This window comes from Piliocolobus tephrosceles, chromosome 9, assembly GCF_002776525.5.
Source record: "Piliocolobus tephrosceles isolate RC106 chromosome 9, ASM277652v3, whole genome shotgun sequence".
Classification (NCBI taxonomy): domain Eukaryota; kingdom Metazoa; phylum Chordata; class Mammalia; order Primates; family Cercopithecidae; genus Piliocolobus; species Piliocolobus tephrosceles.
The window spans coordinates 15,867,452-15,881,724 of NC_045442.1; positions in this window are offsets into that span (position 1 = coordinate 15,867,452).

The following is a 14,273-nucleotide window of genomic DNA, read 5'->3' on the forward strand; positions in this document are numbered from 1 at the left end:
ACAGGGTACCATGTGCCAGAAATTAGCCTGTTTCTGACTGAGGAAAAATAAACTGGCATGAAATTTATTTTCCCTAAATGTTCCCTTTTGTCCTTTTTATTTTGAGGTAACCCCTAATCATTTTATAAGGCAAAATGCAGTGAGGTCTTTATCCACAGTGCAACTTCGTAGACTGGAGGCATTTGTAAGTTCTGCTTCACGGTAACCCTGACTTTCAACACTTTTACTCATCTGAAGGGCTGAAGAGTAACCAGTCTCCTGTCCCCTGATCCTGCTGATGGAAGAGACTTAGAAATCATTTCATCAGCCAGGGCTGCTTTGCTCAGAGAAACATCTGTCCAAGAAGGCAGACAAATCAGGGGAGTATCAGTAACTGAAATAAAATACAGCAAGGACATCGCCTTCTCAATCTGTTCCTGGACTGTGCCTTGGGAAGGATTGTCCTTGGACCTCTTGTAATTTAGGGTAGAGAAATCAGAGTCAAAAGGGTCTTGTTGTAATAGTTTTCTCATTACCATCTTGGAAAATTTCCAGCAAAGTTCTGGGAAAATAACATGATGCCCTGATGCTAGTAATATAGTCTGACTTGCAATTCCAGCTTCCATGGGACCGTATACATAAATGAAAACAAATATCTAAGCTTGAGTTTAAGACTGTATCTATAAAGAATATCCACAGAGAAGGTCAGGGAGTTCTTTCTAAATACCAGTAATCAACTCTGCTTTTTCAAATAAGGAAGAGTTTGTACTTCCAATCTTCTATGGAGAAGAACCGCAATGCTCAAACACTTGTAAGTTTCCTTTGGGGCCTAACAAAGCAAGGTTTGTTTTAAAAATCCTTTCATCAAGAAGACCTTCAGGACTGCTTTTATTTATTGTTAAGTTGCAAATCCTTTATCCACAAGAGAAGGGACTTTATATTGTATATGATCTGTGACCTATCTAGAGAATCAATATTCAATATATGTGATGTATATTGAATATATATATTCCCATCTATATATATCACTATTCTGTGTATATCATATATAGAATATATATATTCTCATCTATATATAATCTATATATGTTCTATAGAATCTATATATTTCATATAATTATATATTATAAAATTATATAAGTATGCATAGTATGTATTACAGAATAATATTTATGATAAATATATATAAAATGTCATGACAGGTTATAATGATAATAGTATAGCAAAAGAAGAACAAAAAAGGACACATGGGCATTTTATAAATTATCATTTCTGAATTTTTTTCTTACATCTTTCCGTAGAAGATATTCTACTAGAAGATTCCTCTGTGAGGCTGCTAGTACTTCTCCAGCAGACCAAGCCAGGAGAGCTTTCTGAAAGGTGAGCTGATTTTCTCAACACCCGTAATGAAAGTCAGTCGCTTATATATATCAGGGACTTCCTGTGTTATGTCAGGCATGTTTTAAGTGCTTTGTTATATGATCTGATTTAATCCTCACACCACCCTATGTGCAAAACAAATTTCCAAAACTAGAAGTCTTCATTTACTCATTTCTTTAAAAATAAGCATTTATTAAGTGTCTCCTGTTGGTCAGGGTCTGCAATGAGTATTGAGTATTTGAAAGCATAAAAGACACTGAGTATGTGTGGGAAAATAAGCCCATAAGCCAGTAGAGTAGAACACAATCAGAAGGAGGCAGGGTACTGAGTGGCTAGTGCCCTGGCTTCTGATTCAGAGGAACTTGAATTGGGATCCCATCTCCATTACTTCTGTTGAATTTCCTTGGGCAAAATGTGTGACTTCTCCAGGCCTTGGGTGCCTAATCCATAAAGTGGCAATAATAATACTGATTTTACCAGTTGCTGCAAGGATTAAAAGACACCCACATGTCACCCACGTAGTAAGGAGCTGACATCTAGTATGTTCTTAATAAATGGCATTACCTACTCATTATTACTGTTCATGCTGTAACCATTTAGTCAAGTATTTTAGAATTACAAAAGAATTTCAGAACATGATGTTTTCATCTCTAACATCAATCTCGCTCCTTACAGATTTTACCAGATTTTCCAGGGGTTCTCAAAGATTGTCTGCAGACCAGCACTCATAAGTGATTGCAGCTTCTTGAGTCTATAGAGAGAGACCTTTATGCTGTCTCTACTAGAAAGTAATGCTTTTTTCCCTGAGATTATGTTCTTTTTCAAAATTTTTATGTGCTTTTAAAATTTCATATGTGTTAACATGTCCTTTCTTTACAGAATGATGAAGACCATATATAAATTTCTGAAAAGAATTGAATGATTTGATTTGGCAAAATAAAGAATTGTCAATCGCACATAGAGCCCCATACACCAATTTTTAAAAATAATTTTATTGCTTCACAAAATCTGGGAACCACTGGATATATGAAGTACCTCTTTTAGCAAAAGCAAAGTAAACTCTCACCCTAGGAAATAGTTCATTTTTTTTATCTGTTTTTATTTTTCAGTGGCAAAAGGGGCTTTTGTGATGCCTCTTTGAATAAAAGACTCATTTTCCTAAGTGATGCATCTGCTTTTAATGTCTTAAATGCTGGGATAGAACAGACATATCTTCCTGGGTCTGGGTTTTCTTAAATAGCCAGAAGTCTTCGTGATGAAGACAAGCAAGCATCTAATAGAGAAATAACTCCAAGACAAAGTGCCGTGGCTGCACGATGTCGCCTCCCTGACAACCTATAAATGGACCATATTGATGAAGTGAACGGGACTCTCTCTGGTCATTTTCAACTAGAAACTAATAACCCCCGTCATGATATCAGGCATGCAATAACCTCAGTTAAAACTAGGTTCATCAAATAAATCACTCAGGAATTCCTCTATTTCTTTCTCTGGACACATTGCACATCTGCTCAATGAAAGGAAGAAAGAAGCAATATTTCTTTGATCAGGAATTTTTTTTAATATTCTTGTATCCATCCCTTGGGATACTATCTTTTCAAGTGGGTGCAGATAATACATCACTTTCTAATGAATGTGCAGAATTTATGAATTTAAGCTATAAAACCAAATATGAGGGATTTTAGTTGATCTCAATCTATATTTTACATTGTCATGAGAAAATAAACTGGACCACAAAGCCGTATTGTGCCCAGTTCACTAAATCTCCTGATCTCTCATGACCTTTTCAATGTGTTCCATTTGTGGCCACATATGGGAGGGGGATACAAACAGATGATTGCCTTGTACTTTTTCCCAATATGTCTAAATACATGTTACACTTTTCATACCCTCTCAGCCGCGGACAGTAAGGGCTTGGCCAGAGCATCAGACGTCAGCCTCAGCTAATATTGTTGTACGTTAACATCTTACTGACTCTGTTAATACAGGTACTGGGTGAGTTTGGAAATTTGGAAAATGAATATGCTTGTCATTCTGTGTCCTGGAGATCTTAAAAGCCCTAGGTCAGTTCCCCGAGTCTCAGGGAATTATAGACAGAAGATGTCTTTTCTGCATGTAAAACAGAAAACTGTAAAAGCTGCACAGCTAGGTTAGCTAAGCTGTCCTGAATGTAGAGCAAAAAGTGAATGAAAAGGCAAGGCCTCCAGTCTGCTCTTGCTAGCCTGTTCTACCAGTCTTAAGCCAATTACAGTTGAGGGCACTAGGAGCCAAGTTCAAGTCCCAGCTCTGACATCTGGCAGCTTTGTGGCAGGATAATCACAAAAACCTTGAGTTCCTCATGGGTGAATTTAGGATAAAGGTACTGATCTGTAAGGAGTTCAGTGAGTTAAGGTTGAGGAGATATTGGCACCTGGACTGCTATGTCAGTGGTCCCCAAACTTTTTGGCACCAGAGACTGGTTTTGTGGAAGACAATTTTTCCATGGACCAGGCAGTGGGGGGATGGTTTGGGGATGATTCAGGAGCATTACATTTATTATGCACTTTATTTCTATTATTATTGCATTGTAATCTATAATGAAATGATTATACACCTCACCATAATATAGAACCAGCAGGAGCCCTGGACTTGTTTTCCTGCAACTAGATAGTCCCATCTGGGGGTGATGGGAGACAGATCATCAGGCATTAGATTTTCATAAGGAGCACACAACCTAGATCCCTTGCATGTGCAGTCACAATAGGGTTCGCATTCTTATGAGAATCTGATGCCGCCACTGATCTTGACAGGAGGCAGAGCTTAGGCAGTAACATGAACAATGGGGACTGACTGTAAATACAGATGAAACTTCACTCACTCAACCACCGCTTACCTCCCGCTGTGTGGTCAGGTCCCTAACAGGCCATGGACTGATACTGGTCCCTGACCTGGGTTAGGGGCCCTTGTGCTATGTGGTAGGTGCCCAGTGAGTGTTAGTTCCCTTTCTTTTCCTTGGTTCAAAGCCCAGCCTTAGGCCTTGCTAGCTGTGTGATCCTGTGCATGTTACTTAACCTCTCTGACCCTTAGCTTCCCCCTTTGTAAAATAAAGACTATATAAAACGTATCTTGTAGGGTTGTTATAAATGGGCACAAAGTTCCTAGGACAGTGACTGAGGTAGAGGTATTATTTGCTGTTGTTACTGTAACTTTTTTAAAACTCTTACTATTATTTCTGTTATTGCAACATTACTGTTACTTTTCCTCTTCTTGGTTCTTTTTCTTGGCCTTCTGTTTCTTTATCTAGAAAATGAGGGGATTGGGTCAGATAATACTTTCATCTTTTCTAAGACTCAATATGTGAAATAATGTTGGTAGGAGCCCTTTAGCATCTTTGAATTGCTATGCAATGTAAGATGGCAGTTTTATCATTTGCTTTTCCTACCAATGCTTTCTCCTCAAAAGAATAGTAATAGTCATCATCAGTTGAGTGCCTTCTATGTACCTGGCATACTTATTTTTAAATAATTTTTAAGTTTGAAATGATTATAGCAGCCAGGTGCAGTGGCTCACTCCTGTAATCCCAGCACTTTGGGAGGCTGAGGTAGAAGGAGTGCTTGAGCCTATGAGTTCAAGACCAGCCTGGGCAACATAGTGAGACCTCATCTCTACAAAATATCAAAACAAATTAGCTGCATGTGGTGGTGTGCACCAGTGGTCCCAGCTACTCGGAAGGCTGAGATGGGGGAATTGCTTGAGCCCAGGAGGTCAAGGTTGAAGTGAGTTGTGATCATACCACTGCACTCCAGCATGAGTAACAGAGTGAGACTCTGTCTCAAAACAACAAAAAAAGAAATAATTATAGATTTACAAAATTTGCAAAGAATACAGAGTTCCTATAGACCCTTCACGTGGCTTCATGTTCTATTAATGTTACCATTGTACGTTACCGTGATGCATTTGTCTAAACTGTGAAACTGGTATTGATATATTACTCTCACCTAAATTCCAGATCTTATTTGAATTCTGCCAGTGTCTTTTTTTTTTTTTTTCATGAATGTCCTTTCTCTGTCCCAGAAAAACTGTGACCCTCTCTCAGTCTTTTGTTTTTCATGGCCTTGACAGTTTTGAGGCGCACTGGTCAGTATTTTGTAGAATGTCTCTCAATCTGCATTTGTTTGACATTTTCCTCAATTAGAGTAAGGGTTTGGCAGGGAGAACGCCACGGAGGTGAGGCGCCCCCATTGCATCAGTGGGTACTTCCTGATATTCACAGGACATGATGAGTGATGTTATCTGGCCTGCCTTTAATGTCATGACCCATTGTATGCATCTTCCATTATCTATGCCACAGTTGAGGAATAGCTGAGTTGTTTTCAGCTGTTTGTGATTATAAATAAAGCCTCTATAAACATTTACATAGAGTTGTTGTGCGAACATAAATTTTCCTCTCACTTGGGTAAATACCTAGGAGTGGGTAAGATCGTTGAGTCATCTGACAAGTGTGTGTTTAACATAACAAGGAACCACCAAACCGCTTTCCAAAGTGGATGTACCATTTTGTATGCCAACTAGCAATGTATGAGGGTTCCAGTTCCACATATCTCTATCAAAACTTGGTATGTCAGTTTTCTTTTTTTTAGCCATTTTAAGAAGTGTGGAGAGGTGTCTAAATTATAGTTTTAATTTACATTTCCCTAACGGCTAATACATATTGTTATAACTTTATTTGCATTGTGTATCTTCTTTGTTGATGTTTCTATTCAAATATTTTGTTCTTCTTTTTTTTTTTTTTTTTTGAGATGGATTTTCATTCTGACACCCAGGCTGGAGTGCTGTGGCACAATCTCAGCTCACTGCAACCTCCACCTCCAGATTCAAGCGATTCTTCTGCCTCAGCCTCCCGAGTAGTTGGGACTACAGGCACATGCCACCACAACCAGCTAACTTTGTATTTTTAGTAAAGACAGGGTTTCACCATGTTTGCCAGACTGGTCTCAAACTCCTGACCTCGTGATCTGCCTGCCTCGACCTCCCAAAGTGCTGGGATTACAGGTGTGAGCCACCGTGCCCGGCCCCATTTTTTAAAAATAGGCTTTTGTGTTGTCATTGAGATGTGAGAGTTCCTTATGTATATTCTCTGCATACAAGTATTTTATTAGATGTGTCATTTGTGAATATTTTTTTCCTGATGTGTGGCAGTTTTATTTTTCATTTTCTTAACTGTCTTTTGAAAAACAGAAGTTTTTATTTTGATGAGATCAAATTTATTTTTTTTAATGGATCATCCTTTTGGTGTTGTACCTAAAAAATATTTTCTGCCCAATGAATAAAACCTTGATGGCTTTATGGCAAAGTGATGTTCTTTTGATGTCTTTTAACAGCCTTATAGTTGTATATTTTGTATTTAAGTCTGTAATTTGCTTTGAGTCAGTTTTGCATGGGAAGTGAGGCCTGGATTTAGCTTCATTTTTAGTACATGGATATTGAATTGCTCTAGCACCGTTCATTGAAGAGACCATCCTCTCACCATGGAATTGCCTTTGCACCTTTGTCAAAAAAATCAATCAACCATGTATGTGCGGGTCTGTTTCTGCACTCTATATTCTGTCCAACTGATCTACATCTCTGTCCTTTCTCTATCATTGTTTTTGTTTTGTTTTGCTTTGCCTCATTTGCATTTGGGCCAGGTTCACTGGCCCATTGACAGATAAGCAAACCTATCTATCTCTAAGCAAGCCAGCTTCCATTTGAAAGCCAGAACTCACAACTGAATCTCGTTTTGTCGTTCTTGGCCAGTGAGGAAATCATTCTAAGTTTCAGTTAAACTAAGCAATCTCATCATGAAATTCCAAAAAGTATAGGTTAAAAACAACAACAACACAACACACAGACACACACACACACACACACGAGTGTTTTTGAGAATGTGGTCCCATAATGGAGCAGAGTGGTGCCTGGAGTATCTGTTTCCTCTGGCTTTTCTCTCCTGCCCTTTAAACACCCTAAAGGCAAGGGCCACATGTTTTCTCTCCAGTGAAACAGGGACGTCAGAGCTGTGACCCTGTGAAGGTTATACCATTTCTTTTATAACTATCAAGAAAGACTCTTGAGCAAAACTTCACAATGATAGTGTTGGAAAAAATACCCCCAAGGATGTCAAACTCCTTTTGATATCATTATTGCATTCAGAAAATTATGCCTTTTAAATGTAAATATTGTGACCAATGTAAATTCATTTGAATTAGCCTGGCTGAACCACGTATTGAAGCATTGAAGTTCATTATATGCTCACATTTTTAAAGTAATATTTTTAGACATAGTTGTTTTTTTCTAAAAGTACTACAGTGTTTTAAAATTCTATGATTTAGCCAAAACCCCATATTCATATTTTTTCATGCAAAGCAGCTGCACCAGCTAACTTCTGGTAGGTATTGAAAATATAATCTCAGACCTCAAAATCCAGTCGGTGGTTAAGAGCTTTCACTCAGACAAACCCATTTCAAAGGGGAAGTCTTGTCAAGCACAAAGAAATAACAGTTTTTAAAAATCATTAAACATTCAAACCTTTCCAATTTGAACTGATATTAAAGAAAGATACATTTTATCCTTTTGAGTTCAGAAGAGCGCTGTGACAACATCTCTTTGCCTCATGGTTTTGGCTATGGTGTGAGGCCAAGCGTGTTTTCTGAAATTTAAGCATTTCCAATAAGAACCTGATATGGCCTGACTGAGCTGTAAAACACCTGTTAGGCCTGTCCCCCAACACCAGACGACAAAGGAGGACCGCCAAACACAGAGGGCCTTGAATCCATCCAATAGAACGCACCTCTTTGGGGGCCCTCAGGGACTCTGGCTTAATGAATAAAAAGGAATGATTTATAATTAGTCTGACAATTGTGCTGAATGGGTGTTTGCAGCAGGATTGAAATGTGTGCCTAAACTAAGTTTGAAATTGCCTATAATTCTAATTACATGTGTTTTTGTTTGTTTTGTTCTGTTTTTTTCTGCTTGGAAAACTATTTTCTATAGACAAAAAAAAAGCACGGATGGAAAATGGCTATTTCTTAAGAATGATACCGGCATGTAGCGCTCATCACTTCCTATTAGCCTCACAGAACCTCTGAGAAGTAGATTCCAAATTCCAAATGGGTAAGGCTCATAAATAAGGTTTCTACGTCCTCTAGAAAAATGACAGCATTCTCTAGCAACTCTACCTGCCCCACAGGGGATGTGCTAGCCCATAGTACGTGCTACTCAAGTGTTCAATTAGCAGACGCACCTGGAATTTCAGCACTGCGAGTCTTCATCTGGGTTAGATAGCCCACTTGCCCCACTCCTTGCAGCCCCTTGCTCTCTGAAGGATGAGATCAAATGTTTTTATGATATTCTTACCACAGCCTGGCCCAGTGCCCTTCACATCTTACAAATGTGAAGTAGGTTCTGAAAACCACCTCCAGACAGCAGCGAAATTCAGTTCCCATTGCCTGTGAGCAGCTGTACCTGCTCATTGACATCCATGTCATCCCTTACTTAAAATCCTGCTGTGGCTGCCCCAATCCCCGCTGAGAATGACGTGCAGGCGCTTTGCCATGGCCTCTAGGGCTCTGCTTGACAGCTCCTGTTTCTGCCTCCGCCCTCTGTCTCTCAGTCTCCCCAGGACATTGACCCCTTCCCTGACCCAGGGCTGGGCTTGGCGGTTCTGTTCCCTCAGCTCCGTTCATCCTTTCTTCCCACCGTGCGTCCCTTCTCATACTTTAGCTCTTGGCATCAATGTCACCAAGTCCCAGAGTCCTTCCCTGACTACTTCAATAGGTGCCCCTCGTCTTAGGGTGTTTCACTGTGTCTGTTTCCCTTGCAGCATTTGTTACTATTTGCAATTATATAGTTATGTTTGTATACTTGTGTGTGTGTGTGTGTGTGTGTGTGTGTGTCCACTAGATAGAAACCTCCAATAGGAGCAGAATCTATATCTATTTTAATCCCTGGTTTATTTGTGTTACCTAGGATATATAGCAGACACCCAATAAACATTTGCTTAATGAATGAAAAAGAACAGACACACAGACATTGCAATAGGATAAGGAGAGCAACCAGCACCAGAGAACAAGTATACTTTTCCTGGGAGTGATTGCTCTCCTCTTCATGGGTGTAACTGCAAATCATTCCAAGTTGAGTTATGTCACCTTTTTGCATCACTGCAGGCTCTGGCTCTCCCATCTCTCCCTGGGATGGGAGCTCCGTGGCCCTGACAGCTGCAATTTCTCTATGATGGGGGTTACAGAGTCTCACTACCCAAGATGCAGCCTCTGTTTACTCTCAACTTCCTACTTTTAGATCTGAAGAGCTCTGTGCCCAGCCATGGGCCCAAGCATCTTTTATCATCTTCTTCCCATAGTCAGATGGTCAGCCATGGAAAGCCACCTGATGTCATGCTTGCTGCTCGTAATGCCTAAGGAAGGACACCTTGGGGGCCTATTGAAACTTTTAACCTATCCAGGACAAAAAACAGGGAATGGAGGCTTCCAGCAAGGAGAAAGAGAAGATAGAGGAGGAGGAAGAGGAAGAGAAAATGGGAGGAGGGCCAGGAATGAGGAGTAAAGACAGTAGCTAGCGCACCAAGTGCTATCTCTGCACAGTTTACCATGCCAGAAATTGACATATATATTTCCTATATGTTCCCTAACTCCATAGGAGTTAAGAGGAAACTGAGGTTAATAGAAATAAGGTGCCTGAAATCACCCAGTTACTAAATCAGAGCTGAGATCAGATTTATTTAAGATAATGCAATTTTTAAAAAATCAAATCCCTCCTGGCTGAGAAGCCAACACAACGGTTTGCATCTGTCTCCTGTCCTCTTAGCTCTGCTTTTGTACACACAGCCTTTTATGGAGCACACACAATACACCCTACAATTCCAGAAGGGAGCTAAGAGAAGACTCAGACACAAAGGGGCTGTGAAGGTTAAAGATGCCCAGTGGAGGAAATCGAGGCTGGGATTTGTTCTGTGGCAACTTAGCCTCCCTATTCTACCAGGAAGCTGGCTGCGGAAATGATAATGATGAGTAATGATTACAATCTTTTTTTTTTTTTTTTTTTTTTTTTTGAGACGGAGTCTCCCTCCCGGGGTTACCTCCCGGGATTATGCCATTCTCTCGCCTCAGCCTCCCGAATAGCTGGGACTCCAGCTACTCGGAAACCGCCTCCCGGGTTTACACCATTCTCTCGCCTCAGCCTCCCGAGTAGCTGGGACTACAGGCGCCTGCCACCACGCCCGGCTAGTTTTTTGTATTTTTTTTTTAGTAGAGATGGGGTTTCACCGTGTTAGCCAGGATGGTCTCGATCTCCTGACCTCGTGATCTGCCTGTCTGGGCCTCCCAAAGTGCTGGGATTACAGGCTTGAGCCACCGCGCCCGGCCGATTATAATCTTTTGATGTCATCAACACTCACTATGTGCTAAGCCCTAGAAGTAGGGACTACTAATATTGGCCCCATTTTGCAGATGCAGAAACTGAGGCACAGAAAATCACATAGCTAGGAAGGCTTAGGACCTACTCAGTGTACCCATAGTGGGAGCCCCATGCCACTACCCCACAGTGCTTCAGGGGAGTTGTTGGAAGAAAGGCTTGTGATACTGAAAATTGTTGGTTGTTGCCTAAGTGCTTAGGGATGGGGCCTCCAACACATGATGTCCAGGAGCCAACGATACCAGGCCATGAGCAACACTTGAAGCAAATGATCCCAAACCTTGCCATCCTCTAGAACCCACCTCAGCTGCCACCTGTTCCTGGAAGATTTCCCGGAGCCCCTGCTGGCATTAACTCCTCTCTCCTCTGGGCCCAAAGGAGGTGATCACTTGCTGCATTTTATTCATCTTTCTCTGTCATCTCCTACTCTGGCCCACAATCTGGTGGTTTTCACTTTGATATGCCCTGCATACCCTGTGGCCCATATGGGTGCAAAGAAAATGACTTCTGTGAGGATGAGCTCAGGAAGGGATTCAGGCACACAACCCACAGAGAAAGTGGCTGCCATTTTGCCACCCAGCCATGCGAAGTTGTTACCTTGTCATGATGCTGTCAGCTGGGAGCCTGAGCACCAGTGGCTTAGTGAATACCATGTGTGTTCCTTCAGTCCCAGGCTGTCTGTTTCTTCTCTGTAGTCATACAGTACAGGCTTTGCATCTGGCCAAGCTAGTCTTGAACCCCACTCTGCCCCTTCTTGGCTTATTGGCTTCAGACAGATCATTTACCTTTTGCTGCTCAGTTTCTTCATCTGCAAAACGGGCCTAATGACATGTGTCTCATAGGTGTTGTGAAGATGAGGTAAGGCAGTGTATACAAAGCAATACGAGACCTGGCTCATAGGTCTCAGCAGTTGATATATTTGCCAGTGGAGCCACACAACCACCTTATCTCTAGGAAAATCTAATGGGCTGCCACCCTACCACCAGGAAACCTGACCCAATGCACACAGAACTGCCTTGAAATCCTGTAGCCCACAGCAGTGGCTGCCACCCACCTTGCCAGGCCCAGAACCCCTGCATTGTTCTGGCTTTGACATTGTTCTGGCTTTGACTCCCGGGCTGGGAGTAAGGCTGCCCCCCATGCCTTGGAGAGAGGCTGCTGCCAGCTCTGGGCTGTGGGATTTGGAAGAGAAGGTGGCCTGAGTGACATACCCACCTGTGGCACCTGTCCTGGGGAAATCCCCAAGAGTAAATTCTGGGCTGACATTTTTGTGACGGGGGGTTGGGAGTTGTGGCTAAACTGCAAAGCAAACTAGACTGAGGGTGAGGACGAGGCTGAACCCCATTCCTGGGTTATTTTGACACCATCTCCAGCAGATTCATTCATTCATATCACAAGCCTTTCTCAAGCACCTACTATAGGCTGAATGCCAAGTATCCCCCAGTTTGGAAGGGAAGAAAGGCAGGTAAAGAAATAATTATAATCTGCCAGGCGTGGTGGCTCATACCTGTAATCCCAGCACTTTGGGAGACCAAGGTGGGGGGGATCACCTGAAGTCGGGAGTTCGAGACCAGCTTGACCAACATGAAGAAACCCCATCTCTACTAAAAATACAAAATTAGCTGGGTGTGGTGGTGCATGCCTGTAATCCCAGCTACTCAGGAGGCTGAGGCAGGAGAATCGCTTGAACCTGGAAGGCGGAGGTTGCAGTGAGCAAAGATCATGCCATTGTACTCCAGCCTGGGCAACAAGAGCAAAAGTCCATCTCAATAATAATAATAATAGTAATTACAATCATGTAGACAAGTGGGAATGATTTAGCTAATAGGGTAGGGAGCAGGCAAGACGTTAGAAAGAGCTCCTGGAGAAGGCATCTCTGAGGTTGTGCATCAGTTCTTTTCTTGCCCTACTTCCATGCACAGTGGAGTTGTTGAGGGGGAGTTGTGATTCATGCACAGGGAATGAGGTGTGTTAGACTGTTATTGCATTGTTATAAAGAAATACCTGAGCCTGGGTCATTTATAGAGAAAAGAGGCTTAATTGGCTCATGGTTCTGCAGGCTGTGCAGGGAGCATGACATTGGCATCTGCTTGGCTTCTGGGGAGGCCTCACGAAACTTACAATCATGGCAGAAGGGGAGCTGGTATCTCACATGACAGAGCAGGAACAAGGTGGTGGGTTGGGGGAGTGTTACACTTAAACAACCAGATCTCAGGAGAACTCACTATCTTGAGGATAGCACCAAGCCATGAGGGATCTGCCGCATGACCCAAACACCTTGCACCTGGCCCCATCTTCAACACTGGAAATTACATCTCAACATGAGATTTGGTGGGGCATCCAAACTATATCACAAGGAGAGCCAAACTCCTGATTGTTCCACCATCTTGGCCATGGAATTTTGCCTGGGGTTAAGAATGAGGGCCTGGAGTCAGGCACACCACATTGGAATCCCTGTTCCACCGCTTACTAGTCCTGTGGCCTTGGCCAAGCACCTTGGCCCCTCTGAGCCTCCCTGCTGTCACCCACAAAGTTAGGACAACATTAGTGCCTGCCATACCTCTACATAAGATCATGTAGGCAGTGTGCTGTCACATAATAAAGGCTCAATACATATAAGCCACTTTTATTGGGAATAGCAAGCCGGTTCTTTAGGGCTTTAAATAGACCAGGTGGGACGCAAACAGTGGACTTCTGCCAGCAAAACTGTGGGACCCATCAGACCACCTGAGTCCAGGGAGGGAAAACACATTTGGGAGAGCTGGCAGGAAGATGCCTGCATCTTTCAGGGGTGTAGAAGGGAAAGGCTTACAGAGGCCACATCGAAATGATGGAGTGGATGAGAAAATAAGAAGGGGGAAAAGAAGGAGCTCCAGAAAGAGAGTTGGAGTGAGCTGGGGGAAGCACAGTGTGTGGAGACTGGAGTGGACATATGAAGTGTGATGGAAGATTATGGGCTGCTGAGAGCTGGAGTGGACAATGCGGAGACAGACGGTGTGGAGGGAGAGGTAAGCACTTTGCTGCAATAACCAGATGGATCAAAGGTAATGAAGTGCCAAGGGGAGTGCAGATGGGTGGAGAGCATGTGAGAGAAATCCAAGCTTTGCTAGCCAGTGTGGTCCAACTAATAAGCCTGAGAATCAGGACAAGACATCCTGTGAAGACTCTGTTGTGTGCATGTGCATGCCCACGTGTGTGTGCCGGCACATTCACAAGCACACATTTAAGTGTGCATGTGTACCCAGGCAGTCCTCAACTAAAGGACCCAATGCATATAACCTCAGGGGTTCAAAAGCATCTTGAGCTTTAGTGCACAACAAATATCAGTGATAATAATAACAGCAGCAACGATGATAACTATCATTACTAACTACTTATTATGTGCCAGCCACTCTGCAGTAAGCCTTAAATGCATCATCTCAATCTTCACAATAACTAGGTAGAGTTGAAACTATTATTTTTCCATATTA